The sequence below is a fragment of the Eurosta solidaginis genome, chromosome 1 (assembly GCF_040869045.1).
Source record: "Eurosta solidaginis isolate ZX-2024a chromosome 1, ASM4086904v1, whole genome shotgun sequence".
NCBI lineage: Eukaryota > Metazoa > Arthropoda > Insecta > Diptera > Tephritidae > Eurosta > Eurosta solidaginis.
Genome location: NC_090319.1, coordinates 330,052,252 through 330,069,616, shown reverse-complemented (window position 1 = coordinate 330,069,616; position 17,365 = coordinate 330,052,252). Strand labels below are relative to the sequence as shown.

Here is a 17,365-nt window from a genome sequence, read left to right as displayed (position 1 = left end):
CTAATGCTTCTTTGCATTCCAGACCACTTCTTGATGAAGTACTGTGTGAAATTATTGCCTTAATCGCAGCCTGAATATCAATATATAAATTGATGCGACTGCAGCTTAAGCACACTTCGTCAAGAATTTCGTAATAAATTGTCTTACAAAAATGATTATAACAGGAGTCTTAAAAGGAATAAAGCAGAGTTCGGAGTAACTGCTGTAAGAAATACTGAAGAATTGCTGGAACAAATCCAGTGATGGCAGCTACCGTTGGTGTTGACTAGTCATGACTAGATCTTACCCGCTGTATGAAAACGCTTTTCAATGCATCCCGCTGTGCAAGTGGCGCTTGTCTTACCAACCCGCCGCACGCACATCATACCCACAATGTCATGTGTACAATGCGGTGGACGGGGTAGCGTCAAGTACCTCCACAGCTTATTTTTGTTAACACCAGAACACATATACATATAAGTAAGCGCCAGATTGCTTGCTATAAACACTTAAGCTACTTATAATTATTTGTTATTGTTTTCCGAAATCCAAAAAAGAAGAAACTTAACAATAATTTAGCCTTTGGCGGTACAGACACAAAAGCGCCACATGATATTTTCACGGCAGCCAACCTGGCACAAACAAAAACACATGAAACAATTAATTGATGTTCTCGCTGTTGTTGCCACCATAATAAAATTGGGTATGTGGTTGTTGTAGTTGTTGTGACGTTTTCGTTTTAACAAGAACCATTTTTAGTTAAGATTTGCCTATGCTTCAGATATTTTTAAATGGTTGATGTGGAGGTAGGTAATGCTGCGGATGCTAAGAAAATCTTTCAATTGCATAACATTGGCAGCTGATAAAAATATCAAAAATATGTATATTAACACTAAGTACATACATACACACATGGCAAGTTGCCAAGTAGAAGAGTAAAGGAGTAAGAAGCTCTTACAGAAGCTGTTCCTCAGTGTTAAGGGGGCCTTTCCATATGAAAGGGGCCAAATTGCAAGGCCTTTTCGCTTTGCCAGGTAGATCTTATCCAAGTACCCAGTTGTTGTAAAAGATTGGACTTGTGCTTCCCAAAGCTTGTTTGTTTAACTCCTTGCCAACTCCCTTCTAGGAAGTTAGCACAGAAATCAATCTCTAAAGACAATGATAATGGTACGGAAATCGAAATCTACATGGACACCGTAACACAAATCGAAATAGGATTTTTCGCAAGATTATAATTCGAAATACGAACCGGAATTATAACTGTATTTATGTGAGAAACCGCATTCGAAACCCTGAATTGAAGCCAAAGCCACAACGACTTTCTGAAAAGTCATTACATTGGGTCGCCAACTCCCTCCCGCTAACTGGAGTTTAAGTGCTAAGATAAAGGTGACCTACCTAGGGAGATCCTAATCACATTGGCTCAACTTATGATGTTCATAAAGTATAAGAAAATACAAGGAAAAATGAAAGCCAGAGATAAAGGGAGAGTGAAAAAAGTGTGAAAGGAAAGTAAGTAAAGGAATGAAAAGACAGTAGAAGTAAGATGTGGGATGAGCGAGAGAAATGGAGCGAGGAAAAATTGAGTAACTGGCGACTAAAATTCAAGGACCCGAAGGTTCGAGGGATAAAAAACTTGTTCCAGCGCTAGTCGTATAGGTATCAGAAGGCGCTAGTAACAGAGCCTACGCAATACACACCCATAAAGGAATGCACACATCCTTAACACTCGTCTGAAACCTTAAGGAGGAACTTGAGGCTAAATTCGAGGCCTGCATTTTTCAGCACAATTGTGCTCTCATTGCCTATGCGAAAGAGCAATCAATTTGAATTTTTTGAAGACCAATGGGGTGGAAGGCAGTCGGGGTAAAGTATTAAAACGTGCTAAGGCAAAAGCAAAGATCTGCCTTTAGGAGCGATCACAACGTCAGAGCACGATCATATTCTGATCAATGTAAACGACTCCTATGAAATAAAATAAAAAAACGTCATATATCCAGCACAAAATTTTCAACCCTCTCTCCTATAAGGAAGGATTGGAAATATGCCGAGTTCACTGAGAAAGTAAACAACCCAGTTTTTGTTGATGGATCTAAGGTTTTCGCTACCCAGAAACCATGTTAAGCATTTATGAATGCGAATAATACCGATAATATGGCAGCCACCTTCTCCGATAGCCAGGCAGTTCTTGCGGCTCTCGACACAGCAGCGATAGCAGGAGGTCTGGTTAGTCAGCGTGGGGAGTGGGCCATACAAGTGAAGAGTCAGCATAGCGTATCTCTGATTTTAGTGAGGGTCATCATAACATATAGGACAACGAAATGGCCTATGAGTAAGCACGATTTGGATCGGTTTTAGATGTCACAGGAACGAATGAGATCATTGCTAATTATCAAGAGTTGAATCTTCTACCAATGGCGTGGCGAGGCTAACTATAGGTGGAAACATTTGCAATCATACAACAAAAAACAATCTATAGCAGCTCTCAAGATCAATGCGGCACTGGACAATTGGGGCTCATACAGAGAGTCCTTTCCTAGAACGCTATATCTCATGTCGCAGCTGCAATCTTCCAGGGATGGAGGAGAGATTTTCAAATCTATAAGTTTAACGGGATGGATATAGCAGTATAGAATTCCCGTAGGGACTTTCGAACCTTTGTCAGATTTCTTAAAATAATTTTCATTAGTTAGCTTACGAGTTGTAGCATTTAAACGGCATTGTAGCGCTAATTGAAGTAAAATGGGTATCGCAACAACAACCAACTAGCTAACTGCCAACATTGAAAGATCTGGTGAATGCTACGGTGCAATATGTTTTTTTTCCGGTGGAGGAGGCATCGAACGCCTCAGAGTCAATGTGGGACTTTAACTGCACTTAACCTCCTACCGTCTAAGTACCATTACCTTCTCTTAGATTAGATTGAATTGGCTAGTCCGTGAGGACCTTAAGTCGACTGAATGAGTCCATAGTATTACCAGACGTTTGCTCAACTATCAGAAGCCATAAAATATCTCCGTACTCTTCCCAAAAACCTAGAAGCCTTCTAGGTCATACACTACTTGCTGCTTCTATATCTGCAAGAGACGTGCTCGATCGTTTCCTCCTCTAACCCGCACTTTCTACATCTGCCATAAGTGACAAGTCCTAATTTAAGAGTATGTGCTGCCAGAAGGCAGTGTTTAGTCAGCATACCCATCATGACTGCAGGTTCTCTTTACAATGATAAGAGTAACTTTGTTAGTGTAAGGTTTTAAGGCCTGCACATGCACACCTTGCACCCCGCGCTTGATTTGACGCCTTTCCTACATACTCGATCATTTCCAGCGCTCGCCTTCTGTTAATCTCGCCCAATCTGATTGAAACGTCTACGCTAAAAGCTTCGAGTGATGGTCCCTGTTTAGATAGCTCATCCACTTTTTCATTTCCCTCTATTCCCATATGCCCAGAGACCCAATGTAGATTTATATTTCGCCCTATCCCGATTCTTTCCAGAAATTGCACATACTTTAACACACTATCGTTAAGTATTCCGTCGGGAGGTGGGTTGAGCGCTCGGCTCTTCGTCTGTTCACGTAGCAAATATGTGAAAGTTGCACGACATTTGATAAGCAGCGGTGCAATATCTGAGAAGTTGCGTAGGTATACCCAAAAATTCATCCAGAGCTTTTTAAGATACTACGCACTCCGGGAAATGACCGCAGAGCCATTAGCTTATTATACTACGCACTCCGGGAAATGACCGCAGAGCCATTAGCTTATTATACTGTGACGAATACTACACTAAGTACTATCGTCTCTAAGCCGATACTAAGCAATGACTTGTATGCACATCAACAAATCAATCATTATGTCTACCCATATGTCCATACGATCAGCGGAGAAGAGACGCACAAACACATGCATATATCTTATCTGAGATGCTCACAAAAGAAGGCAATAATTTGTGCAAGTATCACTCATATATACACCCGCATATGAGCAGGTATAAACGTAGATATAGCTGGTAATTTCATAGCTGATAACTAACTAGTAAAGTCTAGAATAGAAAAGCCTAGAAATATGCAACGAGGAAACCAGACAGTATAAAAGGCAGCAACAGTAGAGGTACGACAATCAGTTTGATTAAGCACGCTATCTGTCGAGCAATAGAAGTGTTATTTTGAAAGTACTTGAATAAAGGCCATTTTGCATTATTGAATAGTGGAGTTATTTATTCAACAGTTTAGTAATTATGTAATGTTTGGTTACACCCAAACTTAGTCTTCCTTATTTGTTTTTATACGAAAAAACTTCCCCTTAATTGAGTAACGTAAAGTCAATTTCGTAATGCGCAGAATCATTCGATTTAATAGCTTTTAAGTATGGTGACATAAGCAAGAAATTTTGACAAGCCCAGTTGAACTTCAAAGCCTAACAGTAATTTGCTCGAATGCACCGGTAATGCATTCAAATAATTTAAAGGAAATTAGATCAACACTGAGTGAGCGCTGCATTTGTCAAGCTTGTCAAATGATAAATAAAAAACCCAAAAATAATGTAACCAAAAAGCGTTGCAAATGCAAGTCCAATGTTGCAATGACTTGCATGCAACATGTTGCACGCCTCATATTGCGACAAAAATTTAATATCTTAGGTTAAACTTGGATTTTATATTATAATTTTAATATTAGTTATTAAATGTGAGCAGGGCCGGCCGCAGGATTTTCAGTTGGGGGGGCCAAATTGTAGTTATTTTCAAACTAATAATATTTCAATAGTTCCGCCCGTCGAGGTACAGAGAAAAATTCGTTCAATACCAATTCAACATCGACGTATGGATTGCGATGAATATTAAGCGCAGCAAGACCATTAAGGCATTGTCGATCTTAGGGAAGTCTTAAGGCGACGCAAAGTTGAAAACGTTCGTTCATTTCCAGGAGTCGTAACAGGAAAAAAACAAAACTGATTCTCAAGACTTGATGTATATTGGGGAAAGCATAAGCGTTACAAATATCAAGGCCTTCTAATGAATTATGAATCTTCATACCCTCGATGCGCTCGCTCCACAGCTGAGCCTCACTCGTCCATATTGCTGGTAATGAGACATGAAAATAGGTTCATATGTCTTGAATAATTTACAACAAGACTCTATATCAAAATGTTGAGTTTTGTCAGGGAAGAGACAAGTGAAGTTAGACAAAATTTCTCTGTGTAGTAAATAACCGATAATATTCCCAAATTCATATACATGCATATATAATTGACATGTTTAAATCATTTATATAATTTCGTTTTTACTTCAAAATTGTTTTTATATAAATGTTATTTCAAAGCCACGGTGTTCACAACGTTCATATATTTTAAGAGTTCATGATCAAAAAACTCGAGATACAGTTTTGTAGCCATTAAATTTTAGTTTCTTTTTCTAGTTCACTTTTGAGCAGTTTTAAAGTCGCCTTGACCTAAAAAAAATTCTAAAAATTCCAAGCGATTTTTAAGCGACCGTATTACCGGAAGTATTACGGGGGGTCGATTCACCAAAATCCCACCCCCCCCCCCCCCCTACGGCCGGGCCTGAATGTGAGCACCTATATATGAAGTTCAATCGCAACAACAACTTGATCTACTATAGCGTAGTATGTTGTAGCATCAACTATTATTGAGAAAAAACTACTTTTTATTAAAATTGTGTAAATTTTAATTTGAAATCATGTTTTTGCCACATTTTGGGTGGTGGTTAATATTTTTTTTTCAACATTTGTACATTCGTATGAATATTGATTGTAACGTTTGTTTGCATGGTTGCCATTAAAATAAAGCAACGCTTCATTTGCCACAAATGTGGCAATGACAGGCAACAACTACTCGCAAGCCGCTCGCTAACTATGCTGCAGCCTATTTACATTCATTCAAATAACATAGTTGTTCTCAACTAGCAATAAATGCATGTAATTGTGTCGTTGCAATGCATTTGTTGTTGTTTTTGTTTTTGTTCTGCTATAGCATTGCATTGCCTAAGCAAGTTAACTGGCGGCGGCAGGTGCGTTTTCTAATGACTGCACCGCGCGTTACGAGGCCTATCGTTTGAGGCAATCGTATGTAAATACTAACTGCTCACAAACACACTTAAATACAGTACTGTGCAATATAATAGCAGGTCGTTGTATTGAGGCGGAGTAAGAGATTCATCATCAGCAATCAAGTAACCTTCGTCAGGTGAAAGCCGTCCTCTCCATAGGTTCTAATCAACCATAGATACAGTGTGGAAATTAACGCCCTAATCACTTTTAATGTGGAAACATGTTTGCTCTAGGTATGGGGGATACAGAATGTAAGCGTAAGTGTGGTCATACACTGTTGCTTAATGTGGGAAGACTTTCGTGGTAGAGTTGAGAGCGAAATCAGTCAGCGAATTAAGGCAAGACAAGAAGAGCAAGGCGTGCTATCAATTAGTTATCGAAGTTTTAACGGTTTGTTAGGGATGAGTTATCGTTTTTCATTTCTTATCGATAAGTTATCGGTTTGCTATAGACGTGTTACCGATTTGTTACTGCATTTGTATAAATTTGCAATCGATAAAAAAAGTTATAAATGAGATACAAAACTCTTAAATCTTTTATCGAAAATTTATTGATATTTTATAAAAAAGTTATCGACGTTTTATAAACAAAATTCCGATTTATTATCGAAAGACTCTCGATAAGATATCGATTTTTATTCAAAAAGCTATCAATTTATTTTTAAAATTTTTTCGATATGTTATGGAAAAATTATTATTATATAAAAGATTACGATATTTTATCACAAAGTTATTTATTTTTTATCTAAAAGTAGTCGGTTTGTTATCGAAAATTTACCGAAAAGTTATCGATCTGTTACAAAAAATAACGATGTGCAATAGAAAATGTATCGATTTTTTATCGGATTTATCGGTTATCATGTTGGTCGGCGTATTATTGGGTTGTTATCGGCTTGTTATGAAAGAGATACCGATAAAACTTCAATATAAAATCGATGACACCTCTATAATGCTTCCTTTAACAAGCCGACAAGAAACCGTAAAGAAGTCGATGGCTCAGCGACAACAATCGCATAACAAGTCGGCAACTCGATAATTATACAACATTCGCTATCTATGATAAGCCGATAATAAAACTGTTATATTTGATATTTGTTGTTACCGATAAGAAGTCGATTGGGCTTTTCTCAAAAATCCCGAAATTATTTGATTCTGGTAAAGCCACCTCTGTTGTGGTTAAACGTGCCAGCTCTAGTCAATAGGCGTACATCTGTAAGTTCGTACATTGAACTTGGGTCTCCTACCTTCTTAACCACAACCCTACATTTTTAGTATTTTAAGAGATCGAGCATGTCGTACTACTTGAACGAGTTGAACTCTTTTTTAACGCCCTTTGGGACCAACAAAAATATCGATCTTGCTTAGTGTAACGTTGTTTCGGCTCTCTTGCCCGCGTCTATCACTTCTGCTATGGCTTTATTGTAGAGTATCCTCTCCGAAAATCATGTTGCCGCCAAGGGAGATCTCCTCCCAGCTTAGCAGCCTTGGGTCCCCAAAAATTTTAACTGATTGCTCTTTCGCATACGCAATGAGAGCATAAATGTGCTATGGAATGCACGGACCACTGTTCTTAATTCACCGTGATGCGTTGCTTTTTACTCGCTCTATTTTTATACTCAGCGTGCTTTGCACACAGTGTATATTAACCTTGATTGGTTGTACAGGTATAAATGAGTCGAGATAGATATAAACTTCCATATATCAAAATCATCAGTATCGAAAAAAAAATGATTGAGCCATGTCCGTCCGTCCGTCCGTCAGTCCGTTAACACGATAACTTGAGTAAATATTGAGATATCTTCACCAAATGTGGTAGACGAGCTTATCTGGACCAAGAATAGATTGGTATTGAAAATGAGCGAAATCGGATGATAACCACGCCCACTTTTTATATATATAACATTTTGGAAAACACAAAAACCTGATTATTTAGTAAATAATACACCTAGAATGTTGAAATTTGACCCGTGGATTGATATTGAGACTCTTGATAAAAATTTGAAAAAAAAAAAAATTATAATGGGCGTGGCACCGTCCACTTGTGATAAAATCAATTTTACAAATATTACTAATCATAAATCAAAAATCGTTAAACCTATCGAAACAAAATTCGGCAGAGAGGTTGCTTTTCTACATGGAATGCTTTGAAGAAAAATTAACGAAATCGGTTTATGAACACGCCCACTTCTATATAAAAGATATTTAAAAGGGTCGTGGACGAATAAAATAAGCTATATCTTAGCGAAAAAGAGCTTTGTATCAATAGAATTTTACTTTCTAAATTGAATTATAACATCAAATTGGAAAGCACTATAATTTTTTAAAATGGGTGTGGCACCGCCGCTTTTATGACTAAGCAATTTTCTATGTTTTGGGAGCCATAACTTGAAGAAAAATTAACATATCGTAACAAAATTGTGTATACATATTTTCCTTAGAGCAGAAATATTTCTAGTAAAAATGGACGGGATCGGTTAAAGACCGTGGCAACTTAGATATAAAACAAGTTTAAAAGGGTCGTAGACTAGAATAACTAGCTATAACTTAGCAAAAAATTGTTTTGAATCAATGATATTTCACTTATCAAGTTTTATTGTAAGAGGAAATGGGGAGACAGTTTTTTTTAACGGGCGGTGCCACGTGTTATTAGAAAAGTAATTTATCTGAAATGAAATGTGCAATTGAAGCTCAGTAATTTATCTGAAATGAAATGTGCAATTGAAGCTCACGCTGAGTATATGATGTTCGGTTACACCCGAACTTAGACACCTTTATTTGTTTCTTCTACACTTTTCAGAAGGAATAATGATTATATAGCCATTGGAGAGTTGGGATATCCTTTGTCCTTTGTCATAGAGGGCTTTTGTTACGGCTAATTTGTTCTAGATAAGCAAGAAGCAAGAGCTTGGGACATTCCTGTGCTTAGTGCTGCGCCCAAAGGCTTCACTGTCTAAGTTGAGTTATTCGAATTGGCAGCAAATAGAGGAGAGATTTAAACATAGATACCGATAAATGGAGGCTTACTCTCCTTTCATCGCTATTGCAGCCAAAAATCCCCTGCCCGAAGTGTAGAGAGTGTTACGTATAGAGGCAGTCTTCTATCTTATCGAATTCGGTACGTTTTACTTTGGTACGTTCATGTACTGGCCTACTACGCCTTTTCTTCCCACAAAAGTCAAATCAAACTTATAGAGAATTCCACATAACCGCCTCAAGCGAAAGTCTAAATTAGACCAAAGTTATCATTTCCAAATTGCGTAAATAAGAAACGGGTATGCATAAATCACGAATTCTCCATCATCAATTAGTATGTACACAATTGCACATAACTCGATGCCAATCGGTCAAATGCATAACACCCAGCGGGCCAACTTACTTATGTGGCATAATTACCAGTTACACCTTTTAATCTTGCCACCACTGCCAATCTGGCAGTAATAATCTTGCTTTAGAATCTTCAACTTGCATTGGCATAACTCAACAAATATCAATTCAATTCGATATGCAACTACAACTACTTTTTTATCTATGTTTGCATATGTAACCAAAACGTAGGATTGATTGTTGGTTAGTTTCTGATGAATGCGCACCAAAGAAAAAAATAGGCGCGCGAGCCAGTTGATGTGCAGTTACAACATCGTTGTCAGGGAGTGAACGAGTGCTTTTTTTTTTTAATTTTGTATTCAATTGTATGCTGCCATTTACAGTATTGTGCAATACAATAGCAACTAAAAACAAGTAAGGAAGGCTAAGTTCGGGTGTAACCGAACATTACATACTCAGCTGAGATCTTAGCTGCGTTGATTTCGTGGGGTTTTGAGATGGTTTATAGGTGGTTTTTAATTCCAAATCACATACGTTTGGGAAATATTGACCAAATTGTAGACCAAGGGTGACGTTTTTTGGAACGATTTTCCTTCATCCTTTGTCCAATAAGGGAAAATCACCATGCAGGAAAATGACCCAGGGTAACCTGGAATGTGTTTGTATTACATGAGTATCCAATGAGAGGCACTAAAGAGTATTTTAAAAGGGAGTGTGGCTTAGTTCTATAGGTGGACGCCTTTTCGAGATATCGCCATAAAAGGTGTAACTCTATAAGGTGTTTGTACGATATGGGTATCAAATTAAAGGTATTAAAGATGGTTTTAAAAAGGAGTGGCCCTTTCGAGATATCGGCCAAAATGTAGACCAGGGTGGCCCAGAACATCATATCTCGGGTACCGCTAATTTATTTATATATCGCCCATTTTCTTCAATAGTGTCATAACTCAAAAAACATGACTTTTGAGTTAATAACATATAAATGTACCCAATATCATGATCTATGTTGTATAAAAAAATCTTTGTGATCAGTTAAAAATTTACCACGTGCTATAAAAATGAAAATATGCCTTTATATGCGCAACATGTGGCAGTTGAAATCTTTGAATGGCTCTCCTGGAAAATTGTGTTTTTTGAATTATGACACTATTGAAGTAAATGAGCGATATGTTGTTCCACGAACAGTATTCCTGCCCTGATTCCAACGGCTTTTGGTTTCGCCCTGCATACCTTTTTCATTTTCTCCTACTTGATATGGTAGGTGTCGCAGCCATTTTACAAAGCCTTTTTTAAGGTTATATTTTGCGTCAAAAAACCAATCCAATCACCATGTTTCATCCCTTTTTTCGTATTTGGTATAGAATTATGGCATTTTTTTCATTTTTCGAAATTTTCGATATCGAAAAAGTGGGCGTGGTCATAGTCGGAGTTCGCCCATTTTTAATACCAATATAAAGTGAGTGCAGATATGTATGTGAACTAAGTTTAGTAAAGATAATCGATTGTTGTTCAAGTTATCGTGTTAACGGCCAAGAGGAAGGACAGACCGTCGACTGTGTATAAAAACTGGGCGTGGCTTCGACCGATTTCACCCGTTTTCACAGAAAAACCTTATCGTCCTAGAATCTAAGCCCCTACCAAATTTCACAAGGATTGGTAATTTTTGTTCGACTTATGACATTAAAAGTATTCTAGACGAATTAAATGAAAAAGGGCGGAGCCACGCCCATTTTGAAAATTTCTTTTATTTTTGGTATTTTGTTGCACCAAATCATTACTGGAGTTGAATGTTGACATAATTTACTTATATACTGTAAAGATATTAAATTTTTTGTTAAAATTTGACTTTAAAAAAGTTTTTTTTTTTAAGTGGGCGTGTTCGTCATCCGATATTGCTAGTAATAGTAGTAACGTTCCTGCCAAATTTCATCATGATATCTTCAACGACTGCCAAATTACAGCTTGCAAACCTTACCTTCTTTAAAAGTGGGCGGTGCCACGCCCATTGTCCAAAATTTTACTAATTTTCTATTCTGCGTCATAAAGTAAACCCACCTACCGAGTTTCATCGCTTTATCCGTCTTTGGTAATGAATTATCGCACTTTTTCGGTTTTTCGAAATTTTCGATATCGAAAAAGTGGGCGTGGTTCTAGTCCGATTTCGTTTATTTTAAATAGGGATCTGAGATGAGCGCCCAGGAACCTACGTACAAAATTTCATCAAGATACCTCAAAATTTACTCAAATTATCGTGTTTCGGGCGGACGGACGGACATGGCTAAATGAATTTCTTTTTTCGCCCAGATCATTTTGATATATAGAAGTCTATATCTATATCGATTAGTTTATGCCGTTACGGGGTACCGTTATGTGAAGAAAATTAATATACTCTGTGGGCTCTGCTCAGCTGAGTATAAAAAATTTAGAATATATAGTGTTTTAAATAACCTAATTTCGTTTATAACTCGATCATATTTTAAAAAGGTACTTCGCTACTTCAAGGCAACCTAAACATAATCGATGTTGATGGTCCATTGTAGGATGGCCCGACCATTCCGGACAACATTGAACCGCTGGGATAATTCCAAGCACCATAGTATAGGCTTGCTGAAAGGTTCGCAATGCTTACTTTTTAATCTATTTGGAAATTCTCACCATGTAGGCAATATCATACACGATTAATTTCTGTGTTATAATCGTCTGAGAATATGTATATCATGGAATATGTTGTGGGAGTGGACGAGATTCCGAGCAGCAAACGTTAAATTTTCGCACAACAATTAGGTTCTGCACTGTGTGGCTGGTGCAAAAGAACGTATTTCCAAGCCATTCGTTTGAATTATTGCCTATAATTATTTAGACCAACAAATATGCACCTTTTATTTAGGAAGAGTGAATCAGAGGTATCAAAACAAATGCTTTGATTGCTGCAATCCACACAAGAACAGCGGAATAGTTCCGGCATTCCCAAATTTGACCTACACGTGCTTTAGAAAAGTGTTTGAAAATGTCTATAAGGCCTGAAGGGGACTTTGAACATTATCGCATTCAGCAAAACACGGCTGTCCAGCATGCCTCTGGCTAATTTCGCTACGAATAATAAATCAAGAATTTCCACGCGACTTCGTTTCCGACAGTTAGAAGAAAGAGAAAATATTCTATGCAGGATTTCACTGCATGCCTCTCAACGCAAGGACCAGATATTTTTTTTAAACAGACTCAAATTTATCTCAATGAAACCTATATCGTGGGAGCATATTCCAAAATTGATCTTATTAGCAAGGTGAAAGGGATTCTGGTGATATAGAGGCCATCGTATTCTTTAGTCCACCGCTTTATAAATGCTAAGTTCCCTTTAGCCATATTCACACTGCTTTCAATATGTGATTTAAAGTCGAGTTAAGGGTCCATATCACGGCGACTGAAAGATCATCGTAATTGGTTGCAATAGCTGGAAGAAATCGCCGTGATTAACTGACTATCACAGTCGCATCATAACCCACAGATTTACTGATTCACAGTGTCGCAATGTCGCATTTAATTTTTCGGCTGTGGGGAGAATTGCAATTGCGCTCGTGAGTAATACTATTTTCACACAGACGGCTTATTGAATAATAAAGGCAGTTTTCTACATTAAGACGCTTATTGAGCTCAATCTTCTCTACAAAATTCGAATCTATAATTATTTCATTAGTAGCTAATCGAATGCCTAATGAAGTCAAAAGCACAATGCAACTCTGTTGGCGGCGTTCCGCTTCTTAGTTTTTGGTGTGTTCAGTGCTTAAAAATGTCATTTGTCAAAGTAAATGTCATAGTCTGCATGGCGGAACGATACAAGGTGGCCGCATCCAACAGCTGATTATAACCTTTTTTATTTGATTTGATACATCAACTACCGGCGCAGTACGATTTTGACATTTGTCCATCGAATTTACAAGTACATGGAATTTTTTTTGTTTGTAGGTATGTCACCATGCTGCCACCTTGTATCGTTCCGCCATGATTGTCTGTCATATAGCATTGTCATATTATTCGCTTGGTATTTCATCCTTCATACTTATCGAGCAGTTACTTCTGTGTGAAAGCAAAAAAATTACGATTTCATTAGAAGGTGAAATGAGATCATTAAGTTTATGTGTGAAAACAGTATAACGTACGCCTGATTTTTAACTGCGATACAAAACGGCGACGGGCAAAAACCGCCCTGCCACTGTAAAGTCACGAGTCACCAATCATGGTGTTCCCAAAAATCGCATGATCTGCCATTTCTAGTTACAGATGTGATTGACACATTGATAAATATAGCATTGCCGCGATATGGCTGGTCTGCGGTGCATGATGATAGACAGCAGAGAGTTGTCGAAGACAAGTTCAGTAAAAGAGCCGTCGTAACTGGTATATTACAGATTAACTAATGGCAGAATTATGTTCTAACTATAGCAGACCGGCTTTGCATGGTAGTACTATGCATCCGCAGGATGCTGAAATATCGACGGCCGGGCTTTGAATACCCGATCACCGATATACACATACAGCCTTATTGTAAACTTCGCGTGTATGCAATTCCCAATGGAAAAATTCCCACATTTGTTCTGTTCTCATTGTGAATTTTACATGTGAAAAATTTCCCATTTTCGAAAAATTACCCTAACCGTCAACAAATTTTTTTCCACGTGAATGTATAGAATTTGTTCGCAAAACTGAAAGTGGGGAACAACACTCGATAAAATGTAAGGATTGTTTATTGCTTATTAAACTTAGTTAAGAATTATTTTATATCACATTAGGTCTATAAACAAAACTCAGTTGACTTTCTTGGTAAGCACTATGGCCGAAAATCCTGAAAACGGAAAGGGCTTCCAAAAAAAAAAAATAAAGATAAAGTGCTGGCTTTTTGGAAGAAATTGAACAATTCCCTCAATAGCACGGGCCCACCATCAAAATCAATATCCGAATGAAAAAAGGTGACAATCAATGCAATGTGGCTATGGAATGTGCCATAATTTATATAGCCATTGCTTACAGGTTTGGTTTGATCAAAAACGATACGTACGAAACAAGGCTGTCGAAAATACCAAAAATAGGAAAAAGACTGGTAGAGGACCTTGCAAGCAACATGTTTTTTCTGTATTAGAATAGTCAATTTTGGATATAACTGCGTCAGTAGCAGCTGCGGAAGGTTTCGAAGATGGCAAGCCTTTTGGTTTGAATGCAACGAAATCAACTGGCAAGCAACGTGAAAATAACAGCAGTGATGAAGACAACAGCTCTAGTGAGGACTCTGAAGTCGAACTTAGTTGCATGGATAATAGCTTGGACGAAAATAGCACCGAAACTGCCGGTGACACGCAAAGGGAAAGTGCTTTGCCTGCACAAAAAACCAGCCAGCAAACTCGCAAAAAAATTAACCCTTCGGAGCTATTAAACATTGAACTAGATGTTCAAAAAGAAATGAATGACAACGTCAGAAAGGGCTTGGAAATCCAGAGTCATCACTATTCTGAAAGAGAAGGCCACTTAAAGGAATTAAACCAAGGACTCGAAAACTTTCAAAATATTCAAAACAGTTTACTAAAGGAAACAAAACGCCACAATTCGGAAATTGAACGGCTCAGAAAAATTGAAGTTGACCGTAAACTCATACTTATAAACAGCCAAACCGAGGTTCAAAATTTGAAAATACTAGCTGCAAAGAAAATCTTAGGCATTAATTAGAATGTTTCGAACGTTTTTGTAAAAAAAAAAATGAATTTTATGTACTTTATTTTTTCAAATTGGTAAAGCAAGATTAACAATAAAGCCGCTTTTGAGCTAATACAAATCAGACATTTCTTTGAAGAGTGTCATTCAATTATAAAAACATTTTGTCATAAATTTACATAAGGCAATTGCCTATATTTGCTCTAATACGCTTAGCCTCATTGAGGTATGATGAATGCGATTCAGATTCTTCGAACTGCACGTGTTCAGAAATTTCCAGTTGAGAAGCTCTATTTGAAATAAAAGGTGTGTCATCGCACCGATACTTTAAGCATATATTATGCAACGCGCAACAGACATTAGTAATTTGAGCTGCTTTCTTAGGCGAATAATGTAGCTCCTTGGCTCCTAGTACACACCTCCATCTATTTTTTAAGACGCCATTGATCCTTTCCACAATGTTACGTCCACGTGCATGAACCTGATTAAATTTGCTTTCTGTGGAGCCCTCTTCCGCTGATCTGTGGGGTGTTAGCAAGCAAGGCTCCAGTGGATATCCAGCGTCGCCTATGAACAAAATTTGATTTTGGGACTTACAGATTTCATTAAAATTTTACCTAGCAGCCAAACATTTCTAGTGCCTAGCAAGTAATGCTGCTCCATTGAAACCCTCAATTCACTTGTATTCCAAATTAATGAGTCATGGCAGGCTCCAGCGTGTGTAGCATCGACGTACCTTATTGCCATTTTGTTATCACATACCTGCAGATAAATTTATGAACATGCGTAAAAGCATACACAAAGTTTACCAATCTACCAGCATAACATTCATACTATAGTAACCCTTTCTGTTATAATATAAGTGTTTATTATTCCTAGGGCCTAATTTTCTAACGTGTGTGCCATCTATGCAGCCAGTAATGCCTGGGATATTAAATTGTTGATGAAAATCCAAAGCAATTTCACGCATTTCGTCTTTAGTAGGCCATTTTATCCACTGATTGCAAAGGCACTCCTCAAAAACATTCAATACTTCAGACAAGACGTGGCTAAAACTTGACTGCGATAAGCCAACATCCACTTGCTTCCCTACTCACTTTTGGTATGCTCCTTCACCAAAAAATCTTAGAGCAGCTGAAAGCTTTACGACTGTGTCTATTGCAAAACGTTTACGTTGCACTGGCAGACCACTGTGCAATACATCCAACAAATATTTGAACGCCGGCTTATTTATTCTATACAATTGGTGAAAGCTATTTATAAATAGTTAAAACGCGATTATTTATTTGGTTTACGAGTATAATTATTTGCATGTTTACCTTGCATTGGGTAATTCAAGGGGATTACACTTGTCGCGTAATATCCTCATGGACACTCATTCAGCCAATTGCTGACTGGTATTAGTTTCTTCTTCAATTAAACAAAGGCGCAAGTAAGCACTAATCATTACAATTTTAATATTTAACGCAAAAATAAAAATGTTTGACTACACAACAGCAATTTTTTCTGCAGAAATTTGTAAACAAAACATGAGTGATGTTCACAATAGCATATTCGAAATTCGAATATAAGGATTGATTCACATTAAATTAACGATACGAATTTTTTGTTCATGGGAAATAAAAAATTCATGAGATTGATTTATACACATGAAGTTTACAATAAGGCTGATAGTTTCATAAAGCATGTTACGAATTGGCCGAGAGTGATGGAGAGCCTTAAATACCGATGCACATATCGCAATTGTCTGACATGAAATGCATCTAAAGTGTGTAGCAGCTCTGCAGCGAATCGCACCAGCTTCGAACTAGTACATAACTATCTTACTAAGAGACCGTACTAGTCCCAATTCAGTTCTCTCGCAGTGCTCTCAACTGTACCCCCAGCGCATAACTTTAAAAGGCGTTCTGAGCTGGTTCAGTCTTAGGTGGATCTGAGATAGTTACAGCCCTTCATCGATTAATTTAAATACATATAGGCTTAAGCGCTGTTGGTCCAAGTGTGGTTGCCAACTGTTCCGCTCTGCATGTGATTAGCACCAGTTCGGAGGTAGTCATAAAAGGCTGCAGGTATGTTTTTCGCATTAATACGGATGGCTTCCTGAAAGATAACGGACAGTACGCAAGTTGAGAAATGCGACTGTTTGCGTCATGCCGAAATGTCTCTTTGTCACGCTGTAAAGCGCTTTACGACTTGACTTGAGTCAAGAATCCTAATAGAAACTCTGCCCGCCAAACCAGGCGCTGGGCGTGGATAATATGAGGAACATTGTAGGCGCCCTATGTACAGCCCAATCAAGAA

At 37.7% G+C, this 17,365-nt stretch overlaps 1 protein-coding gene across 1 annotated transcript in view; it reads left to right on the top strand.

Annotated features, from left to right (window-relative positions):
• pnt (pointed) overlaps positions 1–17,365 on the top strand; it is a 531,360-nt gene that overhangs the window by 245,140 nt on the left and 268,855 nt on the right. The window lies entirely within an intron of this gene.